Source organism: Schistocerca cancellata, chromosome 10 (assembly GCF_023864275.1).
Source record: "Schistocerca cancellata isolate TAMUIC-IGC-003103 chromosome 10, iqSchCanc2.1, whole genome shotgun sequence".
Classification (NCBI taxonomy): domain Eukaryota; kingdom Metazoa; phylum Arthropoda; class Insecta; order Orthoptera; family Acrididae; genus Schistocerca; species Schistocerca cancellata.
In genome coordinates, this window is record NC_064635.1 from 188,533,248 (window position 1) to 188,542,518 (window position 9,271).

Below are 9,271 nucleotides of genomic sequence, written 5' to 3' on the forward strand. Positions count from 1 at the left end.
GTACCTTTACTGCGCGACAGCGATGAGGAGGAGGAGGGGGAGACAAGGGACCCAACCCTTCAGAGCAGGTAAAATCGTGGCAAATGTCCGGCGTGGCAAATGTACGGCGTGGCAAATGTACGGCGTGGCAAATGTCTACACACCAATCTAACGAGCGAGGTAGTTTTTGTTCAATATAAACTACGAAGTATTTTGTTTGATTGTAAAATCAATTGTAGGTTGGATATTTGTAATTTGGCCATAGTAGGGCTTTATCAGGTAATAATCTGAAAGTACACATGGAGGTCAAAATTATAAACAGTTGACGTGGTCACATTTTCCACTACCAAGACGATGTGGAGAACCACATTAAAATTAATGCCAACGGCTTTTGTCACATCGTGAGGAACACCAGAACGGAAGAGTCTAGAAATGAAGAATTGATGAACGTTATATGGGGTTGCTGAAACAGGACGAGACACGTATGTATGAAACATACGGAAGATACTATTACCTTATGTACTACGATAAAAGCCGTCATGGCAGTAGAGAATGCTGCCATGCGTAAATACACTACTGGCCGTTAAAATTGTTGCACTGCGAAGATGACGTGCTACAGAGGCGAAATTTAACCCACAGGAAGACGATTCTGTGATATGCAAATGATTAGCCTTTCAGAGCATTCACACAAGGTTGGCGCCGTTGACCAGCGTTGCCTGGTGAAATGTTGTTGTGATGCCTCGTGTAAGGAGGAGAAATGCGTACCATCACGTTTCCGACTTTGATAAAGGTCAGATTGTAGCCTATCGCGATTGCGGTTTATCGTACCGAGACATTGCTGCTCGCGTTGGTCTAGATCCAATGACTGTTAGCAGAATATGGAATCGGTGGGTTCAGGAGGGTAATACGGAACGCCGTGCTTGATCCGAACGGTCTCGTATCACTATCAGTCGAGATGACAGGCATCTTATCTGCATGACTGTAACGGATCGTGGGGCCACGTCTCGATCCCTGAGTCAATAGATGGGGACGTTTGCAAGACAACAGCCATCTGAACGAACAGTTCGACGACGTTTGCAGCAGCATGGACTATCAGCTCGGAGACCATGGCTGTGGTTACCCTTGACACTGCATCACAGACAGGAGCGCCTGCGATGGTGTACTCGACGACGAACCTGGGTGCACGAATGGCAAAACTTCATTTTTCGGATGAAACCAGGTTCTGTTTACAGCATCATGGTGGTCGCATCCGTGCTTAGCGACATCGCGGTGAACGCACATTGGAAGCGTGTATGCGTTATCGCCATCACCCGGCATGATGGTATGGGGTGCCATTGGTTACACGTCTCGGTCACCTCTTGTTCTCATTGACGGCACTTTGAACAGTGAACGTTACATTTCAGATGTGTTACGACCCCTCGCTCTACCCTTCATTTGATCCCTGCGAATCTCTACATTTCAGATGGATAATGCACGACCGCATGTTGCACGTCCTGTACGGCCTTCTGGATACAGAAAATGTTCGACTGCTGCCCTGGCCAGCACATTCTCCAGACCTCTCACCAACTGAGAACGTCTGGTCAATGCTAGCCGAGCAACTGGCTGGCCACAACACGCCAGTCATTACTCGTGATGAACTGTGGTATCCTGTTGAAGCTGCATGGGCAGCTGTACCTGTACACGCCATCCAAGCTCTGTTTGACTCAATGCCCAGGCGTATCAAGGCCGATATTACGGCCAGAGGTGGTTGTTCTGGGTACTGATTTCTCAGGATCTGTGCACCCAAATTACGTGAAAATGTAGTCACATGTCAGTTGTAGTATAATATATTTGTCCAATGAATACCCGTTTATGATCTGCATTTCTTCTTGGTGTAGCAATTTTAATGCCCAGTAGTGTATGTTAGCGCAGAAATGAGTAGTGAGCGTTGCATGGTGTGGCATAGTAGACCATTAAAGATGGACAGAGGTCGAGTAGGATTAACGCACTGAGGGTTCCGTACAAACATAATTATGCAGGACTGGAGAATCTGGACCAATTCTGCCTGTTATTAATACAGGAAAGATATCGGTTCGAGGGATTCCTACATTTTCGAGAATCTTTTAATTTCATTAATGTAACTGTGACATGAAGTCATGCAGGAGGCAAGGGACCATTTTTGTAATACGATCAGTAGTTCCCCATTCAGGTTGAGCGGGTTGCAATGGTAAAAGTCAAACATCAGGCAAAGAAAGACTTCATTGCCCATATGACGCATTTCCGAATTTATCCATCATCAGATATCTAGGAGCTATTGCTGCACGTACATATGCCGTTTCAAGTTGTATGTCAAACAAATATCTACGTGCAATAGTCACTCCTGGATGTCTGACGATGGACAAATTGCGAAACGCGTCATATGAGCAATGAAGTCACTCCTTGCCCTATGTTTCACTTTTTCAATTGGACCCAGTGAGCCTCACTGCAGAACTACTGATTCTTTTAATATCAAATTTGACGTCGGGTAACAAATGAGAAAAGAAATTTTTTTTCATGTGATATAATCACAAATTTTCAGTTTTCGGGTATTTTCCTTTGACTTTACTGTGAAACTTTGATTCAAGACAAATTTCATGATTCTAGGCGAACTGGAAGTGCGCTATAGGTTTTGACTAATGAGTCTGCGAGTATGTAAACATGTGACAAAAATAGCTGTACGTTTAGATTGTTCAAATGTGTGTGAAATCTTATGGGACTTAACTGCTAAGGTCATCAGTCTCTAAGGCTTACAGACTACTTAACCTGAATTATCCTAGGGACAAACACACGCACCTATGCCCGAGGGAGGACTCGAACCTCCGCCGGGACCAGCCGCACAGTCCACGACTGTTTAGATTGCATTCACTTGGACGCTTGAATATTTTACACCTGTAAGTGACCTTAGACCTCAGTATGTGGCATAAGTTTGAACTTGATGCGTCTACCCATTCGTAAGAAAAATGGTTCTTAAGATACGGACGAAAAGACAGTAAAATAAGAAATGAGAAAAATATTTTTTCGTGTAATATAATTACAAATTTACAGTTTTCGTATTTTTTCGCTTGTTTGTAAAGCGGAATCATCATTTTTGCCAAATCTCGTGATTCTAGGCCAACGGGAAGTATTCTATAGAGTTTGATGAATGAGTTGGTGAGTATTATATTATATGACATAAATATCCATATGTATTTATTGGATTGAAAAGGAAGCTTCAAATTTTTAAAACGCCAAGGAACCATAGACCACAGTATGTGACACAAATCTTAGCTTGATACGCCTACCCCTTTCTGAGTAAATGGGATTTTAACTGTAGGACAGGCAGACGGAAAACAAAGGGGTCCTATACAGTTTCCGCTTTCACAGACTGAGCCTCGGAACCCTAAAAAGCACTTCCTCCAACTAGCGTATATCTAAATATCAAAAAACAGGGAAAACTGTAAAATGCATGGATATATAAAATCTAAAAAAAAAACAATATATTGTGAAATGGGTATAGTAAATTAGAAAAGGGCAAATGCCACAGGAATAGGATTAATATGGGAAAACACAAACAGAATGAGAGTGCATTCAAACTAAAACAAGGAAATGTAAGAAACATTTAACATGAGACGAACAAGAAGTACAAAGATCTTTCGAGTGTGGTATCTACCATCGGCTGTTCCCGTTCTTTCTTTGTACTTCTTCTTCGCATAATTTTAGCGATTTCTTATTTTTTCTTGTGTGTAGTTTGACTACACCCTTTATCTACTTGTGTTTTTTCCCATATTCCGGAATTAATCTTATTCTTCTGGCGTTTATCCTTTTCGTTTTACTACATCTCTTGGACGACTTATATGGAGTTTATACATCCACCTGTTATACAGGGTGGTGTATATGAATTTTTGGATGAGATTATCTCGGAAACTATACATCGGGCAAAAATAGTGGGTAAGACACGTTCGTAAGCTCAAAGGAGGACATCAAATGATGCTACAAATGACCCCCGGCCACCGCCCCTTGGGTAGGGTGGGGGGCAACTTTTAAATCTTAAATGGAAACCCCCATTTTTATTGTAGATTCGGATTCTCCATAAAAAGTTTTGTCTGAACCATTATTTTAAACCATTGACAGATGGCGCTGAAATCGAGAAAAAGTAAAATTGAGGAAGAACTCCGATTTATTTAGAATGATCCGAGAAGGACGCATCAAATCGATTCAGAAAGTGCACCAATTCTTTCATTACGCCCAATTAAGCTATTTTTTTTAAAAAGATGTACTCCACTCGCCACAGTTTTTGATGGAGGGAGGCGGAATGACATTAAAATCTCATTACGGAACTCTTCACAATTGCATTACTCACCCGACTGTAGCGCTACCGTGGCCAAACTGCGAACTATGGCTCAGTATAAAAGACGGTGCAATGCGATAAGACGTCACTTCGCTTTTAGATTGTGAACCGTAAACATCAACTGCCGAAAGTAAATTATTCTTTAGCGAAACACGGCTCACTATGCTGATATGATATGATGTTGATATGATGTTAATTTTAGGTGAATGCCATAACAATTACGCTGCAGCTGCTCGATTGTATGCAGATCGTTTGCCAAACAGAGTGATATCCAAGCGAAAACATTATTCGAAATTACACTCAATGAGTTCGAAATGGATACATGCACCGTCCACCTCGTCATCGGGAATACAATGAAAATGACGCTCGTACCCTTACCATTCTCGGCTGTGTTGAACTGGATCCCGAAATGAGTAGTCGTGCGATTCAGAGACACACTGGAATACCGATATCAACTGTTTTGATGATTTTGAAGGCACATACACTCCTGGAAATTGAAATAAGAACACCGTGAATTCATTGTCCCAGGAAGGGGAAACTTTATTGACACATTCCTGGGGTCAGATACATCACATGATCACACTGACAGAACCACAGGCACATAGACACAGGCAACAGAGCATGCACAATGCCGGCACTAGTACAGTGTATATCCACCTTTCGCAGCAATGCAGGCTGCTATTCTCTCATGGAGACGATCGTAGAAATGCTGGATGTAGTCCTGTGGAACGGCTTGCCATGCCATTTCCACCTGGCGCCTCAGTTGGACCAGCGTTCGTGCTGGACGTGCAGACCGCGTGAGACGACGCTTCATCCAGTCCCAAACATGCTCAATGGGGGACAGATCCGGAGATCTTGCTGGCCAGGGTAGTTGACTTACACCTTCTAGAGCACGTTGGGTGGCACGGGATACATGCGGACGTGCATTGTCCTGTTGGAACAGCAAGTTCCCTTGCCGGTCTAGGAATGGTAGAACGATGGGTTCGATGACGGTTTGGATGTACCATGCACTATTCAGTGTCCCCTCGACGATCACCAGTGGTGTACGGCCAGTGTAGGAGATCGCTCCCCACACCATGATGCCGGGTGTTGGCCCTGTGTGCCTCGGGCGTATGCAGTCCTGATTGTGGCGCTCACCTGCACGGCGCCAAACACGCATACGACCATCATTAGCACCAAGGCAGAAGCGACTCTCATCGCTCAAGACGACACGTCTCCATTCGTCCCTCCATTCACGCCTGTCGCAACACCACTGGAGGCGGGCTGCACGATGTTGGGGCGTGAGCGGAAGACGGCCTAACGGTGTGCGGGACCGTAGCCCAGCTTCATGGAGACGGTTGCGAATGGTCCTCGCCGATACCCCAGGAGCAACAGTGTCCCTAATTTGCTGGGAAGTGGCGGTGCGGTCCCCTACGGCACTGCGTAGGATCCTACGGTCTTGGCGTGCATCCGTGCGTCGCTGCGGTCCGGTCCCAGGTCGACGGGCACGTGCACCTTCCGCCGACCACTGGCGACAACATCGATGTACTGTGGAGACCTCACGCCCCACGTGTTGAGCAATTCGGCGGTACGTCCACCCGGCCTCCCGCATGCCCACTATACGCCCTCGCTCAAAGTCCGTCAACTGCACATACGGTTCACGTCCACGCTGTCGCGGCATGCTACCAGTGTTAAAGACTGCGATGGAGCTCCGTATGCCACGGCAAACTGGCTGACACTCACGGCGGCGGTGCACAAATGCTGCGCAGCTAGCGCCATTCGACGGCCAACACCGCGGTTCCTGGTGTGTCCGCTGTGCCGTGCGTGTGATCATTGCTTGTACAGCCCTCTCGCAGTGTCCGGAGCAAGCATGGTGGGTCTGACACACCGGTGTCAATGTGTTCTTTTTTCCATTTCCAGGAGTGTAAATATCATGCGTATTATATCACACTGACACAGGCGTTAATGCCGAAAGATATGCAAATATGCATGTGTTTCTGCCAATGGGCCTTGGAAATGATAATAGGTGACAATGATTTTTTTAGATACGCTATGTTCACCGATGAAGCCACATTCAAAAGCAATGACGAATTAAATCGTCATGATTGTCATTGTTGGTACCCTGTCAATCAGCACTGCCACAGACCCGTTGACAATCAACACAAATGGTCGTTAATGGTCTGGTGTGGAATTTTAAACGGTTACTTGATAGGACCGTATTTTTTTGACCGAAATGTTACTGGAGAATCTTATTTACAACTTCTCCACGATGATTTGTTGGAGCTAATGGAAAATGTTGATTTAGAAACTAGGCAACGAATGTGGTTCCAACAGGATGGAGCAGCTCCCCACTATCCTAAAAATGTGCGAAACGTTTCAAATTTACGGCACCCTGGTCGGTGGATAGGACGCGGCGGATAAATTCAGTGGCCTCCACGTTCACCAGACCTAACATTTCCTGATTTGTTCCTTGTGGGGTTATTTAAAAAATATTGTTTAGGAAGGACAGCCCACACCCAGAAACGATATGGAGCAATGCATTCGAAGAGCGTGTGCAGCCATACCACGGGATATGCTGCTCAAAACCGTGGACAACTTTCGTACACGATTGACTTTATGCATTGAAGCAAATGGGGATAATTTTGAACAATTTCTTCGTAACTAATTTCATTCATCTCTCCATGCTACTCTATCCTGTGCAAGCTTTTTCATCTCCCAGTACCTACTGCAACCTACATCCTTCTGAATCTGCTTAGTGTATTCATCTCTTGGTCTCCCCCTACGATTTTTACCTTCCACGCTGCCCTCCAATACTAAATTGGTGATCCCTTGATGCCTCAGAACAAGTCCTCCTACCAGCCGATCCCTTCTTCTGGTCAAGTTGTGCCACAAACTTCTCTTCTCCCCAATCCTATTCAATACTTCCTCATTAGTTATGTGATCTACCCATCTAATCTTCAGCATTCTTCTGTAGCACCACATTTCGAAAGCTTGTATTCTCTTCTTGTCCAAACTATTTATCGTCCATGTTTCACTTCCATACATGGCTACACTCCATACAAATACTTTCAGAAATGACTTCCTGACACTTAAATCTATACTCGATGTTAACAAATTTCTCTTCTTCAGAAACGCTTTCCTTGCCATTGCCAGTCTACATTTTATATCCTCTCTACTTCGACCACCATCAGTTATTTTGCTCCCCAAATAGCAAAACTCCTTTAACACTTTAAGTGTCTCATTTCCTAATCTAATATCCTCAACATCACCGACTTAATTCGACTACATTCCATTATCCTCGTTTTGCTTTTGTTGATGTTCATCTCATATGCTCCCTTCAAGACACCATCCATTCCGTTCAACTGCTCTTCCAAGTCCTTTGCTGTCTCTGACAGAATTACAATGTCATCGGCGAACCTCAAAGTTTTTATTTCTTCTCCATGGATTTTAATACCTACTCCGAATTTTTCTTTTGTTTCCTTTACTGCTTGCTCAATATACAGATTGAATAACATCGGGGAGAGGCTACAACCCTGTCTTACTCCCTTCCCAACCACTGCTTCCCTTTCATGTCCCTCGACTCTTATAACTGCCATCTGGGTTCTGTACAAATTGTAAATAGCCTTTCGCTTCCTGTATTTTACCCCTGCCACCTTTAGAATTTGAAAGAGAGTATTCCAGTCAACATTGTCAAAGGCTTTCTCTAAGTCTACAAATGCTAGAAACGTAGGTTTGCCTTTCCTTAATCTTTCTTCTAAGATAAGTCGTAAGGTCAGTATTGCCTCACGTGTTCCAGTATTTCTACGGAACCCAAACTGATCTTCCCCAAGGTTGGCTTCTACTAGTTTTTCCATTCGTCTGTAAAGAATTCGTGTTAGTATTTTGTAGCTGTGGCTTATTAAACTGATTGTTCGGTAATTTTCACATCTGTCAACACCTGCTTTCTTTGGGATTGGAATTATTACATTCTTCTTGAAGTCTGAGGGTATTTCACCTGTCTCATACATCTTGCTCACCAGATGGTAGGGTTTTGTCAGGACTGGCTCTCCCAAGGCCGTCAGTAGTTCCAATGGAATGTTGTCTACTCCGTGGGCCTTGTTTCGGCTCAGGTCTTTCAGTGCTCTGTCAAACTCTTCACGCAGTATCGTATCTCCCATTTCATCTTCATTTACATCCTCTTCCATTTCCATAATATTGTCCTCAAGTACATCGCCCTTGTATAGACCCTCTATATACTCCTTCCACCTTTCTGCTTTCCCTTCTTTGCTTAGAACTGGGCTTCCATCTGAGCTCTTGATGTTCATACAAGTGGTTCTCTTATCTCCAAAGATTTCTTTAATTTTCTTGTGGGCAGTATCTATCTTACCCCTAGTGAGATAAGCCTCTACATCCTTACATTTGTCCTCTAGCCATCCCTGATTAGCCATTTTACACTTCCTGTCGATCTCATTTTTGAGACGTTTGTATTCCTTTTTGCCTACTTCATTTACTGCATTTTTATATTTTCTCCTTTCATCAATTAAATTCAATATTTCTTCTGTTACCCAAGGGTTTCTACTAGCCCTCGTCTTTTTACCTACTCGATCCTCTGCTGCCTTCACTACTTCATCCCTCAAAGCTACCCATTCTTCTTCTACTGTATTTCTTTCCCCCATTCCTGTCAATTGTTCCCTTATGCTCTCCCTGAAACTCTGTACAACCTCTGGTTCTTTCAGTTTATCCAGGTCCCATCTCCTTAAATTCCCACCTTTTTGCAGTTTCGTCAGTTTTAATCTACAGGTCATAACCAATAGATTGTGGTCAGAGTCCACATCTGCCCCTGGAAATGTCTTACAATTTAAAACCTGGTTCCTAAATCTCTGTCTTACCATTATATAATCTATCTGATACCTTTTAGTATCTCCAGGGTTCTTCCATGTATACAACCTTCTATCATGATTCTTAAACCAAGTGTTAGCTATGATTAAG